We start from the raw sequence: 13,471 nt of genomic DNA, 5'->3' as shown, positions 1-13,471 counted from the left end.
AAGAATGCATTTGAATCAGTTCCAATGAGGTGGATGAAACTGGAGCCTATTATACAGAGTGAAGTAAGTCAGAAAGAAAAACACCAATACAGTATATTAACGCATATATATGGAATTTAGAAAGATATAAACAATGACCCTATATGCAAAACAGCAAAAGAGACACAGATGTAAAGAACAGACTTTTGGACTCTGTGGGAGAAGGTGAGGGTGATTTGAGGATGATTTGAGAGAATAGCATTGAAACATGTATATTATCATATGTGAAACAGATCGCCAGTCCAGGTTCGATGCATGAGACAGGGTACTTGGGGCTGGTGCACTGGGGTGACCCTGAGGGATGGGATGGGGAGGGAGGTGGGAGGGGGGTTCAGGATGGGGGACACATGTACAGCCATGGCTGATTCATGTCAATGTATGACAAAAACTACCACAATATTGTAAAGTAAGTAACCTCCAATTAAGATAAATTAAAAAAAGTAAATAAAGTCACAAGATTCCCCTAGAAATATAAATCACTTTTGAAAACAGTCCTAAAATCCTAAATAAAGTTGGAAGACTTGCTATTTCTTGATCTGAAGATATTTGGAAATACTGTAATATCAGGAAGAAATGAAGACTTTAAAAAAAGTATATATATTCAAGTAGTCCTAAATCAGTTTTCTTATCTGCAATTATCTGAAAAGTTGTGGTTTTATTCATTCATTTGTCCACTCATTCAGTCATTCATCCAGCCAATGTTTACTTACAGGCATCATATTGATACTTAAAGCTGGGGAGGTCCTCAGTTCCATTTTATCTAGCCTTCTACTGTGATTTTACACTGCATAGGCTTGGCTTGCCATCAATGTCCTCGTATTTGCATTTCGAATGTGTCTCTTCCCCAAGCTGACACCACAGAAAAAGTCATATAAAGAAACTTGAAAGAAATAAGCAGGAAAGAACATAAACACAGGCAGAAAAGGAGCTCAATTGCTGTCACCCTGATTGCTGTTGGTTTAGAAGAAAACCAAGAGAAGGCAGAGCGCCTGGGCTGTGAACTGGTGGTCTTCAATTGCCATTTTTCACCCAAGGATTATAAATAAAGCCTTTATTGCCTCATTAAAAACTGGCCTATTAAAAATGGTTAAGTGGCTCAGAATGCATGGGAAACCTCAAGGCAGGAGGTGAGACGCAACGCTGCACCTCCTTATTTTCACAAGGGCTTCTGTTTTCAAGAGGCTCTGAGTTTTGCCACAATGCAAGGAAACATCTCGGGTCCCCAGAACTGTGCATCAGTTTCTTCTGCACCTTTTGTGGGTCACTTGCCCCAAATCAGCAGGAACAGCAAGTTACACTCTGATGTTTCTGACTGATGGTGTTCCAGGCAGATTCTCGATCAGTTTCATCAGCATAAATTTTCTCTGTCTCACTTGTGTATTTTAACTTTGTATTTTGTATCGAAGCATAGCTGATTAACAATGTTGTGATAGCTTCAGGTGGACAGCGAAAGGCCTCAGGCATACATATACATGGATCCATTCTTCCCCAGACTCCCTTTCCACCCAGTCTGCCACATAACACTGAGCAGAGTTCCCTGTGCTGCACAGTAGGTCCTTGTTGGTTATTTGTTACAAACTAGTCACTGGTATATTTTTAAAATGCCATATACAATGTTGCATAAGTTTAAAAAGTTAAAACTTTAAGAATTATCTCAATATTTTCTGTATATATTTTTCTGCTACCGACAAAAGTTGTTGTTTTTTTTCCCCCTTCCTGGTTACATAAGAAAGGAAACTGTCATCCTGAACAAAGCCACGAATGGGACACTGCAGTGCAGGACAGAGCAGGGGGGGGGCGGCCCACAGTGCGGAACTGGGATGAAGCAACAGTGCCCTCTTCTGACTACAATGAGGAATCACACAAAATTCAAGATGCTCGGACCCTAGAGATCTGCTTTAGGACGCGGTGCTGCTGGGTAACAATAGTGCACTGTGTACTTGAAATTTTGCCAAGAGGGTAGGTCTTATATTAAGTGTTCTTATCACAAAATTTTAATAATAAAGAGGACAGGAGGAAACTTGGAGGTGATAGATATGCTCATGGCTTAGATTGCCGTGATGGTTTCACGGATATAGACTTACTCCCAGATTCATCAAGTTGTATATGTTAAAAATGTACAGCTTTTTGGAACATATTTGAGTCAGTTCTAATGAAGTGGATGAACCTAGAGCCTATTATACAGGGTGAAATAAATCAGAAAGAGAAAAACAAATACCGAATATTAACACATACATATGGAATCTAGAAAGACAGTACTAATGAACCTATTTACTGGGCAGCAGTGAAGAGGCAGACATAGAGAACAGACTTATGGACACAGCTAGGGGAGGGAGGAAGGAGAAGGAGAGATGGATGGAGAGAGAAGCATGGAAACATCTTCTCAACCCAGGGATCAAACTCAGGTCTCCTGCATTGCAGGCAGCTTCTTTACTAACTGAGCCACCAGGGATTTTGGAGTCCCCCCAAAAATAAAATCTGTCACTAATTCCAGTTCTTCCCCTTCTATTTCCCAGGTGACTTGAGGTAAAGAACCTGCCTGCCAATGCAAGAGACAGAAGAGATGTGGGTTCGATCCCTGGGTCAGGAAGATCCCCTGGAGAGGGCACAGCAATCCACTCCAGTATTCTTGCCTGGAAAATCCCATGGACAGAAGACCTTGGCTTTAGCCCATAGTGTCGCAAAGAGTCAGACATGACTGAAGCAACTTGCACACATTGGCCATGAAGGGATGGGGCTGGATGCCATGATCTCAGTTTTTTGAATGCTGAGTTTTAAGCAAGCTTTTTCACTCTCCTCTTTCACCCTCATCAAGAGGCTCTTTAGCTCCTCTTCACTTTCTGCCATTAGAGTGGTATTTTATCTTCAGTTCAGTTCAGTTGCTCAGTCGTGTCTCGACTCTGTGATCCCATGGACTGCAGCACGCCAGGCTTCCCTGTCCATCACCAACTCCTGAAGCCTACTCAAACTCATGTCCATTGCGTCAGTGATACCATCCAACCATCTCATCCTCTGTCGTCCCCTTCTCCTCCCATCCTCAATCTTTCCCAGCATCGGGGTCTTTTCCAATGAGTCTGTTCTTCGCATCAGGTGGCCAAAGTACTGGAGTTTGAGCTTCAGCATCAGTCCTTCCAACAAATATTCAGGACTGATTTCCTTTAGGATGGACTGGTTGGATCTCCTTGCAGTCCAAGGGACTCTCAAGAGTCTTCTCTAACACCACAGTTCAAAAGCATCAGTTCTTCAGCGCTTAGCTTTCTTTATAGTCCAACTCTCACATCCATTCATGACTACTGGAAAAACCATAGCTTTGACTAGATAGACCTTTGTTGGTAAAGTAATATCTCTGTTTTTTAACATGCTGTCTAGGTTGGTCATAGCTTTTCTTCCAAGGAGCAAGCATCTTTTAATATCATGGCTGCAGTCACCATCTGCAGTGATTTCGGAGCCCCAAAAATAAAGTCTCTCACTGTTTCCATTGTTTCCCCATCTATTTCCCATGAAGTGATGGGACCAAATGCCATGATCTTAGTTTTCTGAATGTTGAGTTTTAAGCCAACTTTCACTCTCCTCTTTCACTTTCATCAAGAGGCTCTGCCATAAGGGTGGTGTCATCTGTGTATCTGAAGTTACTGATATTTCTCCCAGCAATTTTGATTCCAGCTTGTGCTTCATCCAGCCCAGCACTTGGCATGATGTACTCTGCAGGGTGACAATATACAGCCTTGATGTACTCCTTTCCCGACTTGGAACCAGTCTATTGTTCCATGTCCGGTTCTAACTGTTGCTTCTTGACCTACATACAGATTTTTCAGGAGGCAGGTAAGGTGGTGGTCTGATAGTCCCATCTCCTGAAGAATTTTCCACAGTTTGTTGTGATCCACACAGTCAAAGGCTTTGGCATAGTCAATAAAGCAGATGTTTTTCTGGAACTCTTGCTTTTTCAATGATCCAGCGGATATTGGCAATTTGATCTCTGGTTCCTCTGCCTTTTCTAAATCCAGCTTGAACATCTGGAAGTTCACAGTTCACGTACTGTTGAAGCCTGGCTTGGAGAATTTTGAGCATTACTTTGCTAGCATGTGAGATGAGTGCAGTTTTTCAGTTAGCTTAAACATTCTTTGGCATTGCCTTTCTTTGGGATTGGAATTAAAACTGACCTTTTCCAGGCCTATGGCCACTGCTGAGTTTTCCGGATTTGCTGGCGTATTGAGTGCAGCACTTTCACAGCATCATCTTTCAGGATTTGAAATAGCTCAACTGGAATTCCATCACCTCCACTAGCTTTGTTTGTAGTGATGCTTCCTAAGGCCCACTTTGACTTTGCATTCCAGAATGTCTGGCTCTAGGTGAGTGATCACACCACTGTGATTATCTGGGTCATGAAGATCATTTTTTATAGTTCTTCTGTGTGTTCTTGCCACCTCTTCTTAATATCTTCTGCTTCTTGTGCTAAAGACTACACACACCCATCTTATTTAATCCCTGCAATGACCCTAAGAGACTGAAGGTCTCCAGAACCCAAGGTGGGTTTCATCCCAGTAGAGTTGTGTTCCTAACCACTGACCCACCCTGCCTCTTCTACTCTCCTAATTAGCTTGGGCCCCTGCTTTTCTATCCCCTGGAAGGCCAGATTTGGACCCCTGGTATATATACTTGAATTTACAAGAGAAGAAAAAGAAGTGAATTGTTTGGTTTTCTTTGCTTCACCTTGACAGGTCTGATAAGGATGTGACAAATGAAAAGCTAGAATCAACTGACTAAAATTACATTTTTTTCAATTATTCATTTTTACACTTTATCTATAGTCGATTAAACATGTTATCAGATCATTCATTCTGGCACACTATACCCACTAGAAATTGGTATATCAATTCACAAGCAAAATAATGTCCTAATCAAATTGCTTTTTAAAACGTAACTCAGACATAGTCTGTTAACTATGGAGCGAAGCACTCTTTCTCCAACTGTGTGTATATTAAGTGGCTTCAGTCGTGTCTTACTCTTCGCGATCCTATGGGCTGAAGCCTGCCAGGCTCCTCTGTCCATGGAATTCTTCAGGCAAGAATACCGGAGTGAATTGCCATGCCCTCCTCTGGGGGATCTTCCAAACCCAGGGATCAAACCCGAGTCTCTTATGTCTCATGCATTGGCAGGCAGGTTCTTTACCTCTAGTGCCTTGACACCAAATATTAAGGGTCACATACCTGTCCACTTCAATGTCTAAAATCCAAATGTCTGGTGGAGTTCTGCATGTCCTCCTGGAACGATCTGGAGAAAACATGTGGTGGAAAATAAAGGATGCTCCAAACTGCTCGGCTATATCCAGCAACAGTGAAATTGTGGTTAAAAACCTAGGATACATAGGTTATACTAAAGTTTGAAATCTTCATATTGGACAGTGGTTTACAGATGGAAGGCTTCCCTTGTAGCTCGGTTGGTAAAGAATCTGCCTGCATTGCAGGAGACCTGAGTTTGATTCCTGGGTTGGGAAGTTCCCCTGGAGAAGGACATGGCAAAAGATGCTGTCAGTGAGGAGGCATGGATCCTCTGTTAGAATGTGATGGTGCTTGTCACTCCCCGAAGAAGCCAAACACAATAAAACCTCAATTGTCCAGAAGCCAAATCACTAGAATGATTAACAAAACATTTTCCTATACTGAACTTCTAGAAGAAAGATGGTGAACACAAGAAAATATGTCCGTGTTGGAGCTTTTATTTATTTATTTTTTTAAGGCAAGTAACATCTACCTAAGCAACAAATCAGTAAGAGAAATCTCAAATTGGGAAAGAAAGGTGAACAGTGTGAAGGCAATATTGACCGGCATGAGGAACGGCTGAGGGACAGCTGCCTCTGGGAGTGTGCGACGTTGCCCCCGGCTGCCTCTGCAGAGTGGGCTGCAGCTGGCGGGGTGAGGCCAGGGGGCTGCTGCCTTTCCTCTCGTCCTTCTCTGCGGGTTCTGCATCCACCTGCCTTTACTACTTTTGTTAATGTTGCTGCTGCTGCTGCTGCTAAGTCACTTCAGTCGTGTCCGACTCTGTGCCACCCCATAGATGGCAGCCCACCAGGCTCCCCCATCCCTGGGATTCTCCAGGCAAGAACACTGGAGTGGGTTGCCATTTCCTTCTCCAATGCATGAAAGTGAAAAGTGAAAGCGAAGTCGCTCAGTCATGTCCGACTCTTCGAGACCCCAAGGACTGCAGCCAACCAGGCTCCTCCATCCGTGGGATTTTCCAAGCAAGAGTACTGGAGTGGGGTGCCATTGCCTTCTCCGTGGTTAATGTTAGGAATTTTTGAAAGTAAACAATAAAAATTAAAATGTTATTTATTTACTCCTTAAAGTTTTTTTTTTTTTTTAATATGGACTGTTTTTAAGGTCGGCATTGACTTTATTACAGTGTTCCCCCTGTTCTATGCCTTTGCCATTGGCCACAAAGCACATGGGATCCCAGCTCTCTGACCAGGGATCAAGCCTGGACACCACCACCTCCACCACTACCCCTGCCTCTCCCAGCACGGGAAGGCGAAGTCCCAACCACTGGACCTCCAGGGAAGTTCCCAAAGTGTTATTAAAAACAAAAAATAGCTGCAGAAACCAACCTAGTGTTATAATTCTCCTTCAATTAAAAATAAGAAAGTTGGGCTTCCTGGTGTTCCCGTGGTTAAGAATCTGCCTTGCAGTGCAAGGGACACCAGTTAGATCTCTGGTCCAGGAAGATCCCACCTGCCGCGGGCACCACAGCTCCTGAGCCCACGCACCCTGAGAGCCCGGGCTCTGCAACGAGGGAAACCAGCACAATAAGAAGCCCGCCCACTGTGACAAAGCATAGACCCCGCTCTCTGAAACTAGAGAAACGAGAGAAAGCCCAAGTACAGCAACAAACACCCACCACAGCCAGCAAATAAAATAAATAAATCTAAAAAAAAAAAAAAAAACAAAAAACCCACACATCTCCCGCATCCAAAGTAAATAAACAAGAGGAAAAGAATATCCATTTATTATTTCACAGTGGGTCAGAAGTGCCAGCATAGAGTGGCTCCCTGTTTCCTCTGCTCAGAGGCTCCTGTGGCTGAAGTCCTGGTTCAGACAGCCTGAACTCTTATCAAGGGGCTCTGAGGAAGATTTTGTTTCCAAACTCATTTCAGGTTGTTCAAAGAGTTCGGTTCCTTGAGGTTGTAGGACTGTGGTCTCCATTTCCTTGATTCATAAGCCTCTTCATCTTCAAGCTGATGATGGTGCATCAAATGCTTCTCCCAAACCTCTGTTTCCCTCTTCTGTCTGCCTTCTCTGCTTTTAACGGCTCATATCATTTCATTGGATCCACCTGAATAATACAAGATACCCTCCCTGTCTTAAGGCCAGTTAATTAGTAACCTTGATTATATCTACAATGTCCCTTTTGCTACAGTTCAGTTCAGTTGCTCAGTCATGTCCAACTCTTTGCAACTCCATGGACTGCAGCACACCAGGCTTCCCTGTCCTTCACCAACTCCCAGAGCTTCTGAAATTCATGTCCATTGAGTTGGTAATGCCATCCAACCATCTCATCCTCTGTCATCCCCTTCTCCTCCCGCCTTCAATATTTCCCAGCATCAGGGTCTTTTCCAATGAGTCTGTTCTTTGCATCAGGTGGCCAAAGTATTGGAGCCTCAGCATCAGTCCTTCCAATAAATATTCAGGACTGATTTCCTTTAGGATGGACTGGTTGGATCTCCTTGCAGTCCAAGGGACTCTCAAGAGTCTTCTCCGACACCACAATTCAAAAGCATCAGTTCTTCGGCGCTCAGCTTTCTTTATAGTCCAACTCTCACATCCATACATGACTGCCGGTGCCAGCCGGCAAAGTCGATCAGGTCCCGAGAACGTGTACGGCGGGGCTAAGAAAGAAACTAAAGTAAGAGACTACAAAGATGGGGTCGAGAGGTTCAGACACGTCTCTACGAAGGGACGCAGTCTGACACCAACTTTATTTAACATTTCATATTTATACAGAAAAGCGTGAGAAAGACAAGACAGTTGACATTTTTTTTTGGTTGGCCTATACATCTTACAAACAGTCACTAGAAATCTTGAGAGCATGGGAATGGCTCCCTGTTATGATTTTTTACACCAGATAACATTTTTCTGTGTGTGAAAAGTTTATACAAAACTCCAGGTGTCTGTAATAAATAAGCGCCTAATCTCTGAGGTGGCGAGACAGAAAACTATGTTTGTAAACAAACCCTCAAAGACTGAAACAGCTCCCAGAGCTGTGTCCTTCAGACAAAAGACCCCGTTCTCACGGACAGCTCCCCACACATGACTACTAGGAAAACCATAGTCTGGACTAGACGGACCTTTGTTGGCAAAGTAATGCCTCTGCTTTTTAATATGCTGTCTAGGTTGTCTTTTGCTACACGATACAATATAACCATGAGCATTACAACAGAGGGCAGAGGTCCTGGGGGCCAAAATTCTGCCGGCTACACAAGCTTAAATATTGAGATTAAAATCAGCAGTTCTTGGAAATGGATGAAGGCACAATAATTATATTCTTCTTCCTTGACAGATGCAAGTGGAGAGAAGTTACAGCCCAATATCGGTTTAACAAGCTACTGTTCTTTGTCAGCCGGTATCATCAGATGCTCTGCAGGTCTGACCCATAACCATGAGTAATGGGAACTGGATGAGAGCAAGAGTGTCCTGACCTCTAGTCCCAGACCTGGAGTTTGTTAGAAACGAGACAACAGACCCAAATGAAATCACTTATGCTAAGCCTCACATCTCCAAACTGAGACTTAATTATAGTTCCAACTCTCCTGCAGATGGAATCTTAAACCAGTCAATCAGGAATGGCCTGATTAGCACTAGTTAGGTCATCTGCCTGATAGCCCTGTCATACCCTAAAGAAAAGTAACTTTGCAATAACCAACCTGCTTTTGGCCCTCTATAACTTGCTTGTCCTTGCTTCCTTCTGCCTGTAAGAATCTTCCATTCTGTACAGCTCCTTAGAGCTCCTTTCTTCCGTCTGCTAGCTCGGATGCTGCTCAATTCAATTCAATTTCTGCTCAGATAAACTCTTAAATTTTTTAATATACCTCAGATTATTTTTCAACAAGCTCCTTGAGCAAGTCAGTCCATCTCTTGAGGCCCTGGTTTTCTCAAGAAAATTTGTAAAAGGAAGGAATTGAACCAATAGTTTATTCTTTAAAAAAAATGCTATTTTTAATACAATATAGAGTCAAAATAGAAATGGCATCTTCTTTTTAAATGATAGAATGTTTGGACCATTTAAAATTATTTTCATAAAGCAATGCAAGATTCTCAGGCGTCAAATAAGAAGACCATTCATAGAGAACTGCAGTTTCTAGTGTTTTGTGCTTTATTATCCTCAAATGTCTTTGGCAAACTAGATATTCTAGTTGCTGCTGCTGTTCAGTTGCTAAGTCATGTCCAACTCTTTGCAATCCCATGGACTGTAGCACGCCAGGCTCCTCAGTCCATGGGATTTCCCAGGCAAGAATACTGGAGTGGGTTGCCATTTCCTCCTCCAGGGATACAGCATTGGCAGGCGTCTCCTGCTTGGCAGGTGGATTCTTTACTGCTGAGTCACCTGGGAAGTCCAGATATTCTAGTTATTGGGACAATTTCCTGATGAGAAACTGAGTCCAGGAGAATAAACCCAGAATCACGGAGCTGTGAAGTGGTGGTGTTGCAGCCTGCACAGGGGCCCTTTCAGCCTCCACCAGACAACCTTTGTCTTTTCCTCATTGTGTGTCTAGTCCCTAACCCACTGCACAGTAGTAAAACAACTAATATTTTTAGAATGAACAAGTGAATTGTTTAACAAATGAATGACTCCCAACCATCTCATAATTCATAAAGAAATATCCAAAGTATGTTCATTGCTCTGTACTTGCTAAGCCAAGAAAGTCTAACAAAGCATTAAACATAGATGTCAACTTGGACTAAGCCCAGATGATTTACCTGATGTTATCTGGAAAACCCCATTTCCAGAATATTTCGCTTAATCAGAGTTTCACTGGATGCCTTAAGTAACAGGACCACATTCAGAGCCAATGAATTGGAGGAAGTTCCCCCAAATTTCCAAAGATGAACCATCATCAATATATGATAAATTGTTGTTGTTGCTATTGTTTAGTCACTAAGTCATCTCTGACTCTTGGCAACACCGTGGAATGCAGCATGCCAGCTTTCCCTTCACCATCTCCTAGAGCTTGCGCAAACTCATGTCCATTGAGTTGATGATGCCATCCAACCATCTCATCCTCTGTCATCCCCTTCTCCTCTTGCCTTCAATCTTTCCCAGCATCAGGGTCTTTTCCAATGAGTTGGCTCTTTGCATCAGGTGGCCAAAGTATTGGAGCTTCAGCCTCAGCATCAGTCCTTCCAATGAATATTCAGGGTTAATTTCCTTTAGGACTGACTGGTTGGATCTCCTGGCAGTCCAAGGGACTCTCAAGAGTCTTCTCCAACACCACAGTTCAAAAACATCAATTCTTCAGCGCTCAGACTTCTTTATGGTCCAACTCTCACATCCATACATGACTACTGGAAAAACTACAGCTTTCACCATATGGACCTTTGTCGGCAAAGTAATGTCTTTGCTATTTAACACACTGACTAGGTTTGTCATATCTTTCCTTTCAAGGAGCAAGCATCTTTTAATTTTATGACTGTAGTCACCACCTGCATTGATTCTGGAGCCCAAGAAAATAAAGTCTGTCACTGTTTCCACTGTTTACCCATCTATTTGCCATGAAGTGATGGGACCAGATGCCATAATCTTAGTTTTTGAATGTCGAGTTTTAAGCCAGCTTTTCTACTCTCCAATGGATATTCAGGGTTGATTTCTTTTAGGATTGACCTTTGCAAATAACTTGAGTCTCCTTGGAAGTGTGACCATTCCAACTGTAAACTAAGCAACATCACTGTGCTTTTCCTCTCAAGATAAAAAAGTGTTAAATCACCCAAAGAGCCAGTCACCCAAAGGGGAGGTAATTTATTTCTGCTCCTTGGTGATTAATTGGTCTGCACTCCTTAGTGTAAGAAATGATAAGACTTAAGTAATGGAAAACCAGGGCATATCTCCCAGTGGGAAAGCCTCACAGTAAGTCATGCTTGTTAATTCTGACATGCCAGCACAAATCCTCCTGGCCTGTGGTCTGGTGGGTAAATCTATTCACCAGCTCTATGTAACACTACCTTTATGTCAGACAAACGAGGAATTCCCTTAAAAGTCTAACCCTAACTTATTTTGTTGGGTCTAGTACTTAAGTATGGAGTGAGCAGCCTGCACAGAAATTAAATTCAAGCTCACTTTGAAGTCCATCAGTTCAGTTCAGTTCAGTTGCTCAGTTGTGTCCAACTCTTTGCGACCCCGTGAATTGCAGCATGCCAGGCCTCCCTGTCCATCACCAACTCCCGGAGTTCACTCAAACTCATGTCCATTGAGTCGGTGATACCATCCAGCCATCTCATCCTCTATTGTCCCCTTCTCCTCCTGCCCCCAATCCCTCCCAGCATCAGGGTCTTTTCCAATGAGTCAACTCTTCCCATCAGGTGGCCAAAGTATGGAGTTTCAGCTTAAGCATCAGTCCCCCCAATGAACACCCAGGACTGATCTCCTTTAGGATGGATTGGTTGGATCTCCTTGCAGTCCAAGGGACTCTCAAGAGTCTTTTCCAATACCACAGTTCAAAAGCATCAATTCTTCGGTGCTCAGCTTTCTTCACAGTCCAACTCTCACATCCATACATGACCACTGGAAAAACCATAGTCTGAACTAGACGGACCTTTGTTGGCAAAGTAATGTCTCTGCTTTTTAATATGCTGTCTAGGTTAGGTAATACAAAACACACAGATCATCTGTAAATTATAATTCATGCCCATTTATACTCACATCATGACTTACAGAGTGTTTTGAATGTTCTTAGTCATCCTGTGAGGTAAATATGATCATTATCCTTGTTTTGTTAATGAGGAGACAGGGAAACCAATGTAATTTAATTTGCCAGAGAGCCCAAAGTTAACAAATGGCAAATATCAGAGCCCAGACTTTTACTTTTTACTCAGAACCTGAGTTCTTCCTAGTTTGTGCGCCTCCTGCTCAGAGAATCCACTTGGGTAGCCAGTAAGCAGCTCCTGAATACAGAGTGGCTTCTTACCTTCGTGTCCTTTCTCAGTCAATGGTAGGAAACAACATAGCAGCTGTCATGCTTGGGGACATTCTGCTCAAAGCTTTACATTGAAAGGGGTCCTTATACTTGGGTAGTAATTATGAACCTTAGGACACAAGCTTAGAAGTATAAGAAATGCAATTTTCTTTTTTCTTTTTTTAATATTTTCTTTTTTTTTAATGGTCAAATAGCTAACTTTATTTTTTTTAATTGGAGGCTAATTACTTTACAATACTGTGGTAGTTTTTGCCATACATTGACATGAATCAGCCATGGGTGTACATCTGTTTCCCATCCTGAACCCCCCTCCCACCTCCCTCCCCATCCCATCCCTCAGGGTCATCCCAGTGCACCAGCCCTGGGCACCCTGTCTCATGCATCGAACCTGGACTGGTGATCTGTTTCACATCTGATAATATACATGTTTCAATGCTTTTCTCTCAAATCATCCCACCCTCACCTTCTCATACAGAGTCCAAAAGTCTGGTCTATACATCTGTGTCTCTTTTGCTGTCTCGCATATAGGGTCATCGTTACCATCTTTCTAAATTCCATATATATGTGTTAGTATACTGTATTGGTGTTTTTCTTTCTGACTTACTTCACTCTGTATAATAGGCTCCAGATTCATCCACCTCATCAGAACTGATTCAACTGTATTCTTTTTAATAGCTGAGTACTATTCCATTGTGGATACGCACCACAGCTTTCTTAGCCAGTCTGTGCCACACCACACGTGGGCCCTGACGCGTGTGTTCCCCAATCAGGAATTGAACCCTTGCCCCTTGCATTGGAAGAACAGAATCTTAACCACTGGATGATCAAGGAAGTCCCAAATTTTCTTTTTCTAGGTGTTTTGGTGAAAATTTAATTTGAGTCATTGACCAAATTCCCTCCCTCACCACTCACCTTCCCACTTTTCCCCTAGAGCTGTGTCCAAGTTCCAAAGTGCTTTTTAAGGTCAAGAGTAGAGGCCCGTCTAGTCCCCTCCACCATCTGTCCATGGCAACAAGCCAAACAACCATCACCCCTTCTCCTCTTTATTAGGTGGTCTCAGAGTCACCCCAACTTCCCTGGCCCTCTCAGTTACCCTGTGTCATTTGCTGCCCTCATCACACCGGAAACCCTGGTCGGTTTATGTCTATGGGTCTTTCAGCCCAAACTCACCACACAGCTCATGTGCTCTGAGGTCCCGTCACAGCCCCAGGCCCGTCCCGTCAGCAGCAAGGGGGAGACGCCTTCTCAGGGAAC

The sequence above is a fragment of the Bos indicus x Bos taurus genome, chromosome 20, assembly GCF_003369695.1.
Source record: "Bos indicus x Bos taurus breed Angus x Brahman F1 hybrid chromosome 20, Bos_hybrid_MaternalHap_v2.0, whole genome shotgun sequence".
Lineage (NCBI taxonomy): Eukaryota > Metazoa > Chordata > Mammalia > Artiodactyla > Bovidae > Bos > Bos indicus x Bos taurus.
The sequence above is the reverse complement of the archived record's forward strand: the minus strand, read 5'-3'. Positions refer to the sequence as shown.